Source organism: Chiloscyllium plagiosum, chromosome 16 (assembly GCF_004010195.1).
Source record: "Chiloscyllium plagiosum isolate BGI_BamShark_2017 chromosome 16, ASM401019v2, whole genome shotgun sequence".
NCBI lineage: Eukaryota > Metazoa > Chordata > Chondrichthyes > Orectolobiformes > Hemiscylliidae > Chiloscyllium > Chiloscyllium plagiosum.
Window position 1 is genome coordinate 14,176,653 of NC_057725.1, and position 18,467 is coordinate 14,195,119.

An 18,467-nucleotide genomic window follows, 5' to 3' on the forward strand; every position below is an offset into this window, starting at 1 on the left:
TGCATGTTTTGCTTTTCTTTTATGGTGATGCCAAACCACTAAGCTTGCAATAGATAGTCAGAAATTTTGGGTAAGAAAATTGATTGGAACATGTGTTATTTCAGAGTAATTGGATTACTCAATAATTACTGTATTAAGTTTTTCCAGTAATTGGCAATTTATTTAAAAAACTCATTCACCCTTTCAAAACAGCTGAAGCTTTTTGAACTGCAAACTGAACATATTTGAGAATTTTGCATTATAGAACTGCTGTGTGGAAGCCTGGAATCTGATAGCGCTGTAGTAAAATTGACATAGTATTCAATCCTATCTTTGGCAAGAAAGAATGCCTCCAAAAGAGGTTTCTTCTCCCTTGTCAGTGACGGGTACAGTGGGCTGCCCAGAGAAACAATCACCTTCATTTTCAACATGTTCACACAGCAATGCCATTTTCATACACCTGCTTTGCATAGACTTTCCCTGGCATTGGAAAGGGTTTCCACCTGAAAAATTAATTTGTGATGGTGATTTTAAAAACTGAATGTACAAATGAATCATCCTGGGTGATCTTCTGTTCCTCCCAGTGGGCAAACACCTGGCTTTTACGTACAACACTTGCTGGCTTTTCTCCGACACATATCACAAATAAGCTCTTCAGCACGTAAAGAATTACATAAATCTACCACTGTTTCTTGGCAAAGCAAACCACGGCAGTAACAAGTAACTTCTCAGAGCAGATTCCTTCCCTTCTGCCAAATTGCAATAAAATAGTTTCAACAAGGGTGGCAATCACAATTGTAAATCCTGCTCTATCACGACTCAACAAATCCCCAGTGTTGCAGGTGGAAGACCGGTAAAAACTTACATTCGTATTATTTTGTGTTAGTGCCAAATCTGGGCATTCCACTTTTGAAAGATCAAGTTGTATAACATCACCATGCCTGAGCAAACTTGGCTGTAGCTGTTAATAGCAAAATTAAGTTACCTATTACAAGTATATGTGAGAACAAAATTGCATTGTATTGAATTTCTCACCACAGTTCATGTATGTGCGTGTAAAATTTAAAAAAACGATTCATTCAAAGACAAAGTCCATTAAATAGGCCTTAATTGTGTTAGCACAACACCAGCAGGGATCCTGTCAATGTTTTTGAGCATAACTTATCCAAAAGGGAACTGTGCAGACAAGTAACTGTTGTGAAAAGTATTCTGACTGCATTACCTCAAATAATAAAACTAAGAAGTTTACCAGAGTTTGGAGGTCATGTTGTGGCTGTACAGGATATTGGTTAGGCCACTGTTGGAATATTGCGTGCAGTTCTGGTCCCCTTCCTATCGGAAAGATGTTGTAGAACTTGAAAGGGTTCAGAAAAGATTTACAAGGAAGTTGCCAGGGTTGGAGGATCTGAGCTACAGGGAGAGGCTGAACAGGCTGGGGCTGTTTTCTCTGGAGCGTTGGTGGCTGAGGGGTGACCTTATAGAGGTTTACAAAATTATAAGGGGCATGGATAGGATAAATAGACCAAGTCTTTTCCCTGGGGTTGGGGAGTCCAGAACTAGAGGGCATAGGTTTAGGGTGAGAGGGGAAAGATATAAAAGAGACCTAAGGAGCAACTTTTTCACGCAGAGGGTGGTGCGTGTGTGGAATGAGCTGCCAGAGGATGTGGTGGTGGCTGGTACAATTGCAACATTTAAGAGGCATTTGGATGGGTATATGAATAGGAAGGGTTTGGAGGGATATGGGTCAGGTGCTGGCAGGTAGGACTAGATTGGGTTGGGATATCTGGTCGGCGTGGACAGGTTGGACTGAAGGGTCTGTTTCCATGCTGTACATCTCTATGACTCTAATCACAGAAGAAGTCCAGTGAGGGCTATCTTGACATTGGGAATTAATAGCTGCATCTTTTAACAAAGTTCTGGGTGTCAAAGTTAGGCAGTGGTTTGTTGCCCATTAAGAGAGATTATTGCTTGTTAACGACCTTATTAACTGCCCCACTAAGATGCAGTCTCCTGGCCTATCACTGACCGTGAACAAACTAGTAATGAACAATTCTCAACATGGAAATCAGAAGGGTATTTGGCAACTTCAGCTCGCCACTTGCTTCAAAGGACCTCCACATTGGATAGCAGGCACTGAATCTCAGGGAATGTACCATGGGCACCAGCCGTATGTATCCCATTTCCATTGACATTGTTCTCTGACAAGCACCAGCTACTAAGCAATGACAGTACATTTCTGCACTTTGTTGCTGCACCTCGGACTACTCCAGTAATTATAATTGTACTGCTGCAGCTGGGAGAGCTTATGACATACACAGAGCTCATGGGCTGGACCAGGCTGCATCTCTAGGCTGTTCACTTGCTCTCTTAGTCCCCCTCACTTTTAGCCAGTCTCGATGCTCACAGCATCCCTGCCTTGCCTTGCCTTTTTGACCCTTGCCCCTTAACCAAAGGTATCAGGCTCATGGTACTGTTGTATTGCCTTGCCATTTGGTGCAGAAATAAAGCCAGTGAGCTGCTCCTGGTTGACCCCAGCACTCCTCAGTCAAGTCACATGAGATAGCCTTTGATCAGGGCGTCCTATCACAGTGAGAACAGCCTCTGATACCAATCATGAACTTGAACATGGTCACTTAGCCACTCGGAATGGTCAGAACCAGGAGATTCTCCTAATGGCGGGTGAGGAACTGAATGTTAGGCAGCCTACCATGCATCTTGATTCTTTGGGCCGTACAGTGAGCTGTTTTCCTTCTGGAATGAGAGAGAGGAAAGTGAATTTATGTTTGGTGCAGGTGGGGAAGTGTCCCTAGTGAGTGAGTAGACCATGTAGACAGCATGCACTACTAGATTTGAAACGTTAATTCCGACTTTCTCTCTCTTCAGATGCTGGCAGTCCTGCTGGGTTTCTCCAGCACTTCTGTTTTTGCTTCAGATCTCCAGCATCAGTAGTTCTTTGTTTCATTTTACCATCCGTACCTGGTATTAGTCTAGTGAGCTTTCTCTGCACTGCCTTCAATGTCAGTATATCGTTCCTTAGATAAGTGGCCTAAACTATTCACAGTATTCCAACTGTTGTCTGATGAGTGCCTTCTATAGTTTTAGCAACACCTTCCTACTTTTGTACTCCATGTCCTTTGAAATAAAGTCCAACAATCCATTTAGCTTCCCTATTGTATTATCTGCTAAACAGGGATGCTTGTGATTTATAGATGAGGACTCGTAAGTCTCTCTATCCAATAGCTTTCTGCAGTCTTTCACTATATATATAATATTCATCTCTTCTATTCTTCCTGCCAAAGTTCATAGCTTCCCACATTATATTTTATTTGAAATGCTGTTGCCCACTGGCCTAACCTGTCTATAGCCCTCTGCAGACACTTTGCATCATCTTTACAACTTGCCTTCCCACCATTCTTTGCATTATCATAAACTTGGCTATAATACATTCACTTTGCTCATCATTACTGTATATTATAAATAACTGTGGCCCCAGTGTTGATCTCTGTGGCACTCTACCAATCGTTTCCCTATCCCATTTCTCTGTCATCTATTAGTTAGCCAATCCTCTTTCTATACCACTTCCAAAAATATGGGATCTTATCTTACTAAGTAGCTTAATGTGTGATACCTTATCAAACGCTTTCTGAAAATCCAAAAATATTCACTGTTTCCTATTTATCTATCTTGTTTGTTAGCTCCTCGACAGGAGAAAGTGAGGACTGCAGATGCTGGAGATCAGAGCTGAAAATGTGTTGCTGGAAAAGCGCAGCAGGTCAGGCAGCATCCAGGGAACAGGAGAATCGACGTTTCAGGCATAAGCCCTTCCTGGGCTTATGCCCGAAACGTCGATTCTCCTGTTCCCTGGATGCTGCCTGACCTGCTGCGCTTTTCCAGCAACACATTTTCAGCTCCTCGACAGGTTCTAGTAAATTTATCAGGTATGATTTCTCCTTTATGAAGCCATCCTGACTTAATCATCATGCATTTCCATATGCTCTGTACCCTTTACATTAAACTCTTAACATTTTTCCAATAACAGATTTTAAGGTAGCCTATGTACAGAATAACTGTTTTTCCTTTATTCCTGTGTGTCATGTTGCTGGCAGGAACAGCATTTGTTGCTCATCCCTAGGTGCTCTTGAACTGATTGGCTCTTTAGTACTTTTCAGAGGGCGGTTAAAAATCAACCATATTGCATAGGCCTGAGTTAAATGTAGGCAAGAACAAGTAAGGATGGCAACTTCCTTCCCTACAGAACATAAGTGAACCAGATGTGTTCAACAATCGACCACAGGCTAGCTTTTAATGAATTCCAGATTTTTATTGCTAGTTCAGTGACATTACCATGATGACACTGCCTTCCTGGTTATACCAAAGTGCAATTTTAAGACTCATGAAAATTACTCAAATGGGCATAATTAATGGAAACTCAGTAGGGCAATTAATTTTTGCTGGGAACCCAGCCAGCTTTGTGGGCAGCACTAACATCCAGCGCAACATTTCAAAAACCAACAAAACGATCACTAAAACACGATTTGCCCTGTACAAAATTTACGATTTGTCTCCCCTCAACCTTTCGCTCTGATTTGTTCTTTTAATCAAACTAGTCTGAAAAGAAACAAAGAAACCAGTGGAAACCCAGTCTCCTCTTGCTTGCATCAAGTACAGTGACCCAGCGAAGTATTTAATTGTTGCTGCTTTCATGAAAATATCTTTATTTCAAATAGTGATTTTTAATCTGCTCACTGGAATTTGGACTCGAGCTTTTAAAGCCAGATGTTTTAAAATGACAGGTGACTGGAAATCACAGCCAAAAATGTTAAACCCCATTGGGATGGAGACACTGGGTCTGGGAAGAGACTCTTCAGAGACAACAAACCCCTGAGGAATGCAAAAGACTCTGTCTCCTGTACCATTAAGTGGACATTCAAACAAGCACCTGAGATTCAACTGTTGGAGATTGGATCACTAGATTGGATCACAATCTAGTCACTTAGACCTTAGAAACTCAACGTGGAATTTAGAAACTCATTTGGACCTGCTGCATAAACACAGTAGCTTCAAGAGAAGGTCACACACTCAGAATACTGAGTAACTCACCTCCTGACTCCCAAAGCCTGCCCATCATCTACAAGGCACAAGTCAGGAGTGTGGTGGAATACTCCCCATGTGTCTGGATGGGTGCAGCCCCAACAACATTCAAGAAGCTTGACAGCATCCAGGACAAAGCAGCCTGCTTGACTGGCATTACTTCCACAAGCATCCACTTCCTCCACCACTGATGCTCAGTAGCAGCTATGTGTGCTATCTACAAGTAGCACTACAGAAATTTGTCAAAGATCCTCAGACCGTAACTTCCAAACTCATGACCACTTCCATCTCGAAGGAAAAGGGCAGCAGCTACATGGAAACACCAGCACCTTCAAGTTCCCCTCCACGCCACTCATCATCTTGCCCTGGAAACATATCACAGGGTGTTCCTTCACTGCTGCTGGGTTGATACCCTGGAACTCCCTCCCTAAGGCTCTTGTGAGTCAACCCACAGGACATGGACTGCAGCGATTCAAGAAGGCAACTCACCACCACCTTTTCAAGGGCAACTAGGGATGAGCAATAAATGCTTGTTAGCCAGTGATGCTCCCACCAATGAATAAAAAAACTGGGACAATGGCTAAGGTAACTTGGCAGACAAGAAATGCTCGATCTGAATTGGGAGTACACAAACACCAATGTTATTTGGATTCCCACCTCTGAAAGTGAAGACAGCAAACCCTTTTCTGTGACTCTAAAAGGAATATTTTGCAGAGGGTTAATGCTGAAATGCTAGTGACCTGAGGACAAGCAAGTTGAAGCTACTGAACCTTGCTCTGTCTTCAAACTTCCTGGCAAGCTTTGAGCCCTGTTTGCTGCTTCTGACCAAGCAGACACAAGCTTATTGTGAACAGTGATCTTTTTAAAACAGGAACTTTGCTCAACAGCACTCCCTCCAGAGGAATCATTAAATTAACTTGCTGTGACTTTAAACTAAAACATCAGGACCACTGAAGGAGTATCTAACTAACAGAGTCACCAAGCTGTTGACCGTATATTCCTTTTATTTATGGATATAAATTGGTCAATCCTCACTTTGTGATTATGTATTTGGTGTGTCCTCCAAGTATGTGTACGTTTTACTATTTTACCCAGATCAATTTGAGTACTATAGTTATTTTCTTTCTTTATTAAACTTAATAAAAACTGTCTGATTGGTTCTTATGTAATTAAGAGCTGAAAAATGTGTTGCTGGAAAAGCGCAGCAGGTCAGGCAGCATCCAAGGAGCACGAGAATCAATGTTTCGGGCACAAGCCCTTCTTCAGGAATGAGGAGGGTGTCATTCCTGAAGAAGGGCTTATGCCCGAAACGTCGATTCTCCCGCTCCTTGGATGCTGCCTGACCTGCTGCGCTTTTCCAGCCACACATTTTTCAGTTCTGGTCTCCAGCATCTGCAGTCCTCACTTTCTCCTTTTTTCTTATGTAACTAAGGTGTGTAAACAGTTAAACACTTACATAATTGGCTAGTACATCCTTTTGAATGAAAAGCCCTGTTTTGATAGATGTCCCACAATATGACCAAACAAGGAGTAGGCAAAAAAGAGAAGCTATTTCATCTCTCCTCCCTGGCTGTAACAAGCATGTTCTAGGAATTAAAGAACTCGCTGATTGCATTACTTGGGTTGCACTGTTGAGGAAATGGATATCACAGTGTAAAACAGTTTCAGTATAGAATCCATTAATGGGAATCCTGAATAATCTGAGAAAGTAGTTATAGCAGAATCACATTCTTAACAGATAAAGATGTAGTACCATTGCTCCCCACTTTGATAAATCTATCTGAAATCCAAGCGTTGAATTGTGCATTGTAGGCATTCCCACTTAAGGCTGCAGGACTGATTTCATAGGCCATCCATGACCACATGGACACATAAGGGATGAGGGACTTCAGATGAATGCTTCAGGCGAAGCTGAGGTTGCTTCCTTAGAAGCAAGACAGTTAGGTGGATTGATAATGTTTAAAGTCACAAATGACTTGGATGTGTCGTGATAAAAGGATCGGAAACCATAGGGCACAAAATTAGGGTGATTGGCAAAAATGGCAGAGGTAATATGAGGAAATACCTTTTCACAAACCGAGTTGATATGATCATTGTTTGGAGTGACTAGTGCCTTTGCAATAATAACAATTGCATGAAGATTGGATAACATTTACACAGGAAGAAAGATTACATGGCTCTGGGCAAAAACAGGGAAGAGGAATTAATCAATAACTTTTCCAAAAAGCCAGTACAGATACAATGGGGTGATTGGCCTTCTGTGCAGTATCAATGTATGAATCTTTCATGTGACTCCTGTAGCTCTATGTTTGTTTTGACTTCCCAGGTGGATTTTACTGCACAGTTAAGTGTAAATTATGAAGTTGTTTACCCATAATCTTGAAAGGAGATTTCTTACTTCAAAGTTGTTCGGGCTTGCCAAGCAATGTACTCACATCAAACTCAAATAAACAACTGATTCTAGATCTCCTGTCATCTCTGCAGCAAGGTGCAGATTACAGTGTATTAGATTACCCTGAAGTCTAGCATGTGTTGAATCTGGTCAGGCATTATACACAACGCCAACGAGATGGTATTCGGGAGAATCTACACTTGAATGCAGCCTCTATGTGATGTAGTACAAATAGGCCTTTGTGAATTAGATTCCATGTGCTTGAACTAGATAGATAAGTGGAAAATGAATTTCTTTTGCCTATTGCAGAATTTTAAAAAAAGACCTGGATATATAATGAAACAGTTCAGCAGTAAGATAACTCATAAATGGGAATAGAAACAGAAAATAATTGTAGAGGTCTGAAACATTAATGTCTCCTTTTGCATTTCTGATAGGGAGGTATTGTGGCACAGGGGTGGTGTCCCTGCTTTGAGTAAGAAGCTCTGGGTTCAAGCCTGACTCCAGGACTTGAAGACCAATGAAGGTTTGTTGAGAAGGTGTTCCAATAGACTATAAGATGTAGGAGCAGTAGATTATTTAGCCCATCAGGTCTGCTCTGCCATTCAATGAGATCATGGTTGATCTGATAATTTTCATCTCCATTTACCTGCCTTTTCTCCATAACCATTGATTCCCTTACTGATTAAAAGCTGTCTAACTCAGCCTTGAATGTATGTAATACCAAGCCTGGACAGCCCTCTGCGGGAATGAATTTCACAGATTCACTACTATCTAAGAAAAGAAATTCCTCCTCATTTCTGTCTTAACTATGCAACCTCTGTGTTTTGAGATTATGCCCTGTAGTCTTCGACTCTTCTACAAGGGGAAATAAACTTTCCACATATACCTTGTCAAGTCCCCAAAGAATCTTGTATATTTCAATATGGCTATCTCTCATTCTTCTCTATTCCAATGTGCACAGGCCCAATTAAATTATTCAACCTCTCCTCAGAAGACACTCCCTCTGTACCTAATATCAGCCCAGTGGCAATATAACTTTCCTTATACAAGGGTCCCAAACCGCTCACAGTAGTCCAGCTGTGCCTTATACAATTTTATGAAAACTTTCCTACTTTTATGCTCAGTTCCCTTTGTTAAAAAAGTCAATATTCCATCTGCCTTCATGATCACCTGCTGAGCTTGGATGCTAGCTTTTTGTGATTCATGGACAAGGATTCCCAAATCACTTCCAGTACGTCAATGGCAGGTGATAGCTGCACTAATCAATCCCACTGCCCCGTGGCCGAATATTTCAACTCTCCCTCCCACTCTGCCTAGGACATGCAGGCCCTGAGCCTCCTCCACCGCCACTCTCTCACAACCGGACGCCTGGAGGAAGAACGCCTCATCTTTCACCTCGGAACCCTTCAACCCCAGGGCATCAATGTAGACTTCACCAGTTTCCTCATTTCCCTTCCCCCACCTTAACACAGTTCCAAACTTCCAACTCAGCGCCATCCTCATGACCTGTCCCACCTGTCAATCTTCCTTCCCACCTATCCACTCCACCCTCCTCTCTGACTTATCACCTTTACGCCTTCCTCCATCTACTTATTGCACTCTCAACTACCTTCTCCCCAGCCCCACCTCTTCCCATTTATCTCTCCATCTCTGTGGCTTCCAGCTCATTCCTGATGAAGGGCTCCTGCCTAAAATGTCGATTTTCCTGTTCCTCAGATGCTGCCTGACCTGCCGTGCTTTTCCAGCACCACTCTAATCTTGACTCTAATCTCCAGTATCTGCAATCCTTACTTTTCTCCTGTCAGCCATGCTTGATTTAGAATGGCATCCCTTAAACTATAACCTGTGGCAGCTTGTTTCAGGAAAAGTTAGCTCTGGAAACAAATGCTATTACACGCTTTGTCTGCTTTATGTGTCATTAGATTGCGGGCAGCTTCTAAGCTTAAGCCTCATTAAGCAAAGAGAAATGTGCTGCATATTGCTAACTATTTCAGTTTTCTGTATTTATAGTTGTGTATGTGAATGAGACAAACAGATAACTTTTTTTTCTGATTGTTATTGGAAAAGCGGTGAAGTAGGAGGTAAATGATCCATTAAAAGTAGGGGAAGTATGTATGTGAGACACTTATGAGTTACATCAATTATGGAATCATAGAATCCCTACAGCATGGAAGCAGGCCATTCGGCCCATCAAATTCACACAGACCCTCCAAAGAGCATTCTACCTAGACCCACCGCCCTAGTTCAAACTTTAGTTCAAACAAGAGGAGCAGTCTTCTCCCTTTTATATATTTTACACAGTCCCTTTAGTCACTCTACTTTCCTGGGTCTTGTCTAAAGTGATTCTTAGCTCCTGAGGGTTTACCTCCATATTTTTACTCATCAAACTGGTAACTTTTAATCCCAGAACTGTCTTTCACAGTGAGGATTTTTCCTGGTGATTTTATTCTATTGCAAGTGAGGTGAATCTTCCAGCTTAATTTCAAATCCTCAACAATTCGATCTTATCAGTCTGAGCATGAACTTGTATCCATATTCCTGTGTTGTGAACCATGAAGACTATAGTCCTCTGGCTGCTCTCTCTCTCTCTCTCTCTCCTGGATTCTGCCTGTATCTATGAATTCTCAGGAATATATTAGAAATCCATACCCTCTCAAATTTCAGCTCCATGGCAACTTGAATCGTATGGACTTTGTATCCAGGTATAAATGCTGATTTATGATCAGTGAGACCCTGTTTCTATTAGCAGTAAATAGATGGTTTAAAGCATAGCTGCTTATCATCCAACATTCTCAACCTTGCTGGGACTTTGGAGATTAGAAATCCATCATAATAAACATAAATATTGCTACCAATGTCCAAATGTGAACATCTTACATTTTCTCCTTGAAAAACAACTCAAGTCTCCCTTTAATCATGAACAGTCATGCTTGACAGGCCTATTGTTAGGCAGACCTCATAACAGGTCACATGATGTCCATAATTTTCACCTAAATTAAAGACACAGTGCCTAAACATAATTTTTTAATTCTCATATTTGTAACAATTAAAAAAGTGAGTCATTTGGAAATTGGTCTTCCCAATTGGTCACAAAACATTATGGTTGCAGTGCCACCTACAGGTGCAACGTAGAACCGAGACTACTCAGCATTTTTGGCGTGTTGATGATCTTGAGCAATCTGAATATTTTCGTGCAGTATTTTTAAAAATAAATTAGCTCAAAATAATAAATGATATAGAAGACATTGGACTTTGCCGCATTCATCTCTTCACACTATAATGAATAGTTGGGGAAATAGTGGAGAAGTGGAAATATCACTGTACCGATAGTAATCCATAAATCTAGATTAATGTTTGAAGGGGCATGCTTTCAAATCCCACTGTGCCACTTAGATAATTAATATATTCAATTACTTAATACATTTGGAATATAAACTAGTCTCAGTTATGGTGACCAGGAAAATATCATTGATCTAAATTCCCTTCCAGTTCACTAATGTCCTTTACGGAAGGCAATCTGCTGTCCTTACCTGGTCTGCCCTGCATGCGACTCAAGACCTGCAGAAAAGTGTTTAACTGCCTCTGAAATTACCTAACAAGCTACTCAGTTGTGGCAATTATGGGTGGACAACAAATGCTGACCTTGTCTGTGACACACACATCCCACGAAGATAAACAAAGGTTCCAAACTGACTTTCATTATCCTTTAATTTTAGCTACATGGCGAGGTGTTTGCAATGGGACAGAAATACCTAAAGCTTTGGCTCAAGCTTTTCTAAACCCAATAATCCTGCAGTTTGGGCTATCTTTTGTGACTGTATCACTATTCTTAATTAAATTTTATAGAGTACTGTATGAACTTTTTCACTTACATGATTATCTTGGTTTGCGGCTTGCTACAAAAACAGATAAACCTTGATTTCAAGCCTCAGCAACAACATCAAACTATTCAACAGCAAAGCTTTTGATTGAAGAGAAACATGTGAAACCTCAGAGCATTATTGCTGACAGGGAAAACAGCTACTGTAGGATGAAAGCCAAAGGCTTTAAGTGACAAAGCTATTTGTAAAGGAGAATGAATTCAGAGGGAATTAAGTTTAAAAAGAAAACACTTTTAAGTTACTTTCTCTTCATTGAGGGAGAGAAAGGATTAGAATTGCAGTTCTACTGAAAAGAGAGTATGTCTGAATACAACAGAGCTGATGTTCTTGTATAGCTTATGTTCTTGTACAGTTTTTGTGAACACACTTAAATAATCGCTTTTACATTGATGTGAGTTTAGGAGATAGTATTCCTTTCCTTTCTAAATGAAATGCAAAGTACAGATGCTGGAAGCCCAATTGCCTAAAAAACAGATAAAACTGGGTATACTCTGCAGATGTTGTGAAGGGACTTAGACTTGAATTATTGATTGACTGGTTTGCATTTCTTATGATGTAAACATGTGATTTATAAAGACTGTATCTTATATTTTTCTGTTACTTTGTTTCTGGATGAAGATTGTGGAAAGAATTGCTGTACTTTTTAAAAGCAAGTTAACTGCGATTCATTACAAGTGTTGTTTACACAGCTGTTTATTCAAGTAATGGGGGCTGTCTAGTTGCAGATGAGTTGGAGCCAGTGAGTGCGTATGAATGGAGATTTGGCCAGCAAGTAGCTGATTGGTCTGGGGAATGGTGACCCATTGTTGGTGTCAAGGACTTTCTGCCTGCCAACAACAATGCGATTAGGTCCTAGATGGCTGAACAGTTTGTGGCGTGAATGTTTGTGCAGAAGCCACCAGACATCCAGAAAGGAAGGTACTGTCCTTTCTCTGCAATAAAAAGCACCTAAAGACTGAAAGCTGAAGAAAGCCAATTTATTTCTTCTCATCAATTGCTGTAAGCTACACCTCTTAACCAATAGATCAGCAATGATATAGTTGCTGTATGCCTCTTGCAAGCAAATAAAAGTACCTGGAAAAGAAGATTTGTGTAGCTGCAGGACCTGAGAAGACAAAAGGATCATTTCAGCGAACCCCATCAACAGTGTCCATTGAATTGTCCTTTCAGTCTGCTTCATTGCAGAAGCCCAGTGTGGACTCCCAGCCTCAAGGAAATCCAGCAGGAACTCCTGGCCTCAAGGAAGCCCAGTATGGACCTCTAGCCTCGAAGGCACCCAGCTCAGACTCCTGGCCTTGAGGTGAAATCCAGAGTGGGCTCGTTGCTCTGGAAGGTCTGTATTGCTGAACTTTTATCTTTGTTTCTTTCCTTTGGCAATTTGTACCGAGATATCTTTGTACCTAGACTGCAATGATGATCTTTTAACTTTATTTTTCATTTTTTTAATTTGCACTACACATGACAGTAAATCTAATTCTAATTTAAATTCTATGATGCTCTTTTTTGTGTCTGCCTACATATGTAGGGAAGTTGTGTAAGTGGGTTAGTGTGTTAACTAGTAGAGTTATCGGTCAGCAGTTTGTAATTCCTTTCCTGTAACTGGAATCTACTTACTTGGAATAATAGTAGCTCTTGTTTAATATAGAAACCTGGTTTATAATTTCTATTAATCTCATCTTAAAGGGCATATACATTGTGGAGTTTTATTTACTTTTATAAAATATTTAATTTGTGTGACAACTCCAGAAGTATTGCGCCTTGATTTCTAATATGCTACCTCCGTAAGGTGTGTGTGTATATACACACACATACATATATTTATTTTAGAGTTTCAATTTTGAACCAGGGATGTGGATTTTGGTCCATTTGTTCTGACGGACTTCCGTAATTAACCAGTATTTTTGAAGCTCAGAAAGTCTAAGCTCAGTTCTGTGACAAATCGAGGAAGAAGCTGCCAAATTCTAAAGAATGGCAATGGAGAGAAACAGATGAGTTAAACCTACAGGTCTGATGAGAAGTGAACTGTCTCTGGTGTATGTGTACTTGATGGTGTTAGGATAGATGGGATTGTATTTTATCGATGTTTCAAAATTTTTCATATTGTGTTATTAGTAAAAGTTTGTTTAACTCTTTATTTTATCATTTCTCTTGCAGAATAACTTTGTGTTTTGTAATTAAAATAAATAGTATAGTTTGCTTATATTTCAGCATATACCACCCTGATAAATGAAAACAAAATGAAATATGATCTACCAAGCTAGATTTCAGGCTGGATCTGACTTGTTCAGTCATAACATCAGCTGAGATCATAACATTCTGCAGGGATGCTGCCTTACCAGCTGAGTACTTTCATATTTCTTTAGTTTCCTTTTGTTTCTATTATCTGTATAATTATCCCATTTCTAAAGAATGCATTTGCTGCATTGTTTCTGATCTGTGGTTTATATTCTTTCTGATGAACACACACAGATGTTTGGAGTACCTAGGGCAATAAAAGTTGCTTAACTGTGGCATATTTATGAAGTGTGATGAATCAATTGTTTGAATGGTGCAATCTTAACAACACAAGAAGCTTTACCGGTATCTAAATCTTAAAATTTTATGTCTACTGTTGGACTTTGTCCTTCCATTGACAAGGCACTATGTTGCAGTTTGTAATCACTTACCTGAGAACAGCAATATTGGAGAAACGCTATTCTTTTCCACATTACTTTGCAAACCATACACTATGTGAACTCAGACAGATATTGCTGGCCTTTCATTATTGATAGATCAATTTCTGCAATGCTCCATCATAATGGGAGTACACTGCTGTTGTAAAATCCCCTCTGGTTCATTAATGTCCTATTGGAAAAGAAGTCTGCTAATTTTATCTGGTCTGGTGTATATGTGAGCCCAGACCCACAGCAATGTGGTTGACTCTTAGCTGCCTTCTGAAATAGCTTTGCAAGACTCTCACTTGTACCAAACTACTACAAATAGCAATAGACCGCAGTGGTTCGAGAAGACTGTTCAATGCTACCTTCTCAAGCGCAGTTAGGGACAGGCAACAGTTGCTGGTCTTACCAGCAAGACTGACAGCCCATGACAGAAATGAAAGAGTATAATATAAGTTGTAAAGGACAAAACCAGAAATCCCTAGAGAAATTGTCAAACTGGAACTCTTCTACATTTGTGTCTGCAATGGTATTACCAAAGAGCTAGATACTTAAAAGATTAATAAATTCTAATATCTGAAATACTAAAATATTTTCTGTTCATATTTGGAATATAAAAGTACGGTTGCTAAACCAGAAGAATGCAATTACCTGAGCTCTCTATCCTAACACATATTGATTTATCAAAAAATTATCCTAGGATAATAAAATCAACTTTCCACCTAATACAATTCTAGTGAAGAAAGCAACTCTTCTGAAGATCAACTTCAGATTCCAGTGTGGTCTCCAAATGATGTTTGATTTTGCAAGTATTGTTTATTTTTGCTCAGGTTGTTGGACTTTATAGAAGTAGTGCTGTCCTTTGTGAATTGGAACTGAATTGAAGGATTAGCATCATAATGAGCTGTGGAACACCCCATCACAGACAGGGATCAAAAAGTACTACAAAGGGAAGTAGTGGAATGAGAGTTCTTCGTCTCTTTGAAATGCTTGCAATGTTCTATTTCACCGAACTGAGAAGCAGGAATTGGGATCAAGCCAACCCAGACACCACACCCATTAGTTGATCTTTTTTGATAAATCATAGAATGTTCAGATAAAGAGAGACCAGTTGATTCTATTCTTCTGGTTTCGCAATCATAGTTTAATATTTCAAATATCAACAGAAAATATTTTGACATTTCAGATAGTAGAATTTATTAATCTTTTAGGTATCCTGCTCTTTGGTATACCATTGCAGCTGGATGTGCAGCAAAGTTCTAGTTTGACAGTTTCTCCAATGATTTCTGGTTTTGTCCTTTTTCAACTTGTTTTGTATTCTTAAGTGATCGAAGGAGGATAATAGCAAATCTTTTCAGGCGGAAAATGAAAGATGTGTGATTGAGAGAACTATTACAATTTGAGAAATGTGTGGCAATGTTAAAAGGTTTTATTTATTGCATCACTTCATTCCACTATTAATGTTATTACTGTAGATGCTCACGTGTAAGTCCAGCTTTGAAGCGTCAACAAATCCTCCAAAAATGGGGCTCGAAGTACACACCGTGTATAAAAGTGAACCAGGGAGTGGTCATCAACTTTGTCATTTGTCAATGTGAGGTCTGTTTTGGTGTGGCCACATCTCAAGCTTGACCCTCTTTACCAAATTGTATGGTACCAGCAAGAAAAAGATGCGTTTGAGGGTGATAAACCAAGGCTGAATACTAAAACGAGTATAACTTGAGGTGTCTAAAAAACATAGGTGGGGAGAGGCATCAGTGTCAATCTGTACAGCAAGTGTACGAAGAAACATTGTCCTTGAAGCAGAAAAAGATTAGTTCATCGTACCTGTTATGTACACCTAATCTACAGTAGAGTTATAGAGATGTACAGCATGGAAACAGACCCTTCGGTCCAACTCATCCATATTGACCAGATATCATAAACTAATCTAGTCCCATTTGCCAGCATTTGGCCTTCTAAACAATTCATATTCATACACCCATCCAGATACCTTTTAAATGTTGCAATTACCAGACTCTACCACTTACTCTGGCAGCTCATTCCATTACCACACCACCCTTTGTGTGAAAAAGTTGTTCCTTTGGTCCCTTTTAAATCTTTCCCCCCTCACTTTAAACCTATGCCCTCTAGTTTTGGATTCTGCTACCCTGGGAAAAAGCCTTGGTCTATTCATCCTATCCATGCCCCTCATGATTTTATAAACCTCTATAAGGTCACCCTTCAGCCTCCAATGCTTGAAGGAAAACAACCCCAGCCTATTCAGCCTCTCCCGGTAACTCAAACCCTCCAACTCTGGCAAATCCTTGTAAATCTTTTCTGAACTCTTTCAGGTTTCACTGCATCCTTCCTATCAGAAGGAGACCAGAAGTGCATGCAGTATTCCAAAAGTGGTCTAACGACTGTCCTGCCCAGCCGCAACATGACCCCCTAACTGACCAATAAAGGCAAGCATACCAAATAAGCAAAAGTCAAATTTTGAATGAAATTATATCTGATTGTTTTAAGGTTAAATTGTAGTCAAAGGTAATCAGAGATTGCACTGACTTGAGAATTTAGGTTTCTAGGGAGAAAGAATGTCCGGAGACTTTACAAGTGACCTAATTTACCTTTCTCCTTAACTTCTCAATTGTTTTTGATCTTACACTCAAGCTTCTGCTGATGTCATGATTCTTTTACAATCGGTAATCATGAATTACATAACTGTAGCTCAGCCTGCCTAGATTTCTCTCCTTTGGGAAAATGACTTGATCCGAGAAACTGATGTTGGTCATATTAATGGACAAATTAATACTCTCATATAGTCTTGCTTTGTGTAATTGATCTATTTGTTTTTAACAAGTTAATGTCCTCTTTGAAATAATTAGTGCAGATGGGTGTTGAATTTCTAAAATTTATAGATTCTCACCACTCAGTATTTTCCTAGTCACTTTGAATAAGAACTGTACATGAATTGTGAAGTTGAAAATCATCATGTTTCACAACATGACAAATTTCCACACCTTGGATATTGCACTACAATGGATTCTCTGTACACTCTTTATATTTATCAGTTCTGTGCCTTGAATCCTACAATTGCTTAGTTCAATAGTACCTACTCAGTTAATTTCACTGAATGTAGAAATGTCTGCGGCTGCACTTTCTGAAAAATTGTTTGACTGCTAGATATTCCATCTGGAAGATTAAAAAGATGTGGAGGTACCAGAGTTGGACTGAGATGAATAATGTCAGAAGTCACATGACACCAGGTTATAGTCCAACAGGTTTATTTGAAATCACAGGCTTTTGGAGCACTGCTACTTGATCAGATGAAGTGACTTCACCTGACCAAGGAACAGTGCTTGGAAACCTTGTGGATTCAAATAAGATTAAAAAGTGCAGATATGTGCATACATCACCATTGGCAAATTTCAGGCCTGGTATGACTCTTCTTTTGAGTTTTCTTCATATCTGAAGAAGAATCATACCAGAATAGAAATGTTAACTCTGTTTCTGACTTCACAGTTGATGCTAGCCCTGCTGTGTTTCTCCAGCATCCTCTGTATTTGTTTCAGTTTTCCAGCATCTGCAGTATTTTGCTTTTAGTCGTAGCAATCAGGTTGACTCTTAACTAACCTCTGAAATGGCTTGGAGAGGCAATCAGCTCCAGGGCAGTTAGGGATGGCCAACAAATGTCACCACACGCATATCCCATGAAAGACTACATTTAAAATAAAATGCAGAGTTGCTGGCATCTGATTGTCTGGCAGCTTTCGAAGGACAGTGTTTCCTGTCTTGAGATCCTTGATCCTGAGAATGACCTTCCAATGCCCATTAAGTTAAGAGGTTCCTGGAGGGGATCCAAGATGGCGGCGACCCAGCAAGACTGAGTCTATAGTGCTCCTCCCAAGACTTGGATACAGTGGGTCACCCACCTCCTACCACACTCACCAAATTATTTATAATAGTTGTGTAATTTAATTAGTTGTGTAATATTATATTTAAACAATTTAATCCTAAGTTAAAATGACTAAAGGGAAGGGAGCCCGCAGCTCTCAGCAAGCAGGAACCCCTCCTCCACCCTCTCCAGCTGAAGCAGAGGCGTCCACAGCCGCCCCGGGGGACTTACCTACAGTAACAAGTCTTGCAGAAATGATTTCCAAGCTTGACTCGATGATCGATGCCTTTATTGCAGAATCCAGAAATCGTTGGGACTCCCTCGGCCGCGCTGCAGAAGCACGACCGAGAGATTCGAGAAATTGAATGCCGATTCGGAGAGGCGGAGCTAAAGGCCGCGACCTCCGAGACTACCGCTCAATCGGCTGTGGATCAGGTCCGGACTCTCGAGCAGCGAGTCCGGACCTTGGAAAATCATATTGACGACCTCGATAATCGAGGTCGTCGAAAAAATATTCGTTTGCTGGGCCTTCCCGAACGGGAAGAGGAAGGCCAGCTTACAGCATTCCTCCAGCAGTGGCTGCCACA

General features: G+C 40.3%; 1 protein-coding gene across 3 annotated transcripts in view; it reads left to right on the forward strand.

The window, feature by feature from the left end:
• c16h11orf49 (chromosome 16 C11orf49 homolog) overlaps window positions 1-18,467 on the forward strand; it is a 340,513-nt gene that overhangs the window by 172,716 nt on the left and 149,330 nt on the right. The window lies entirely within an intron of this gene.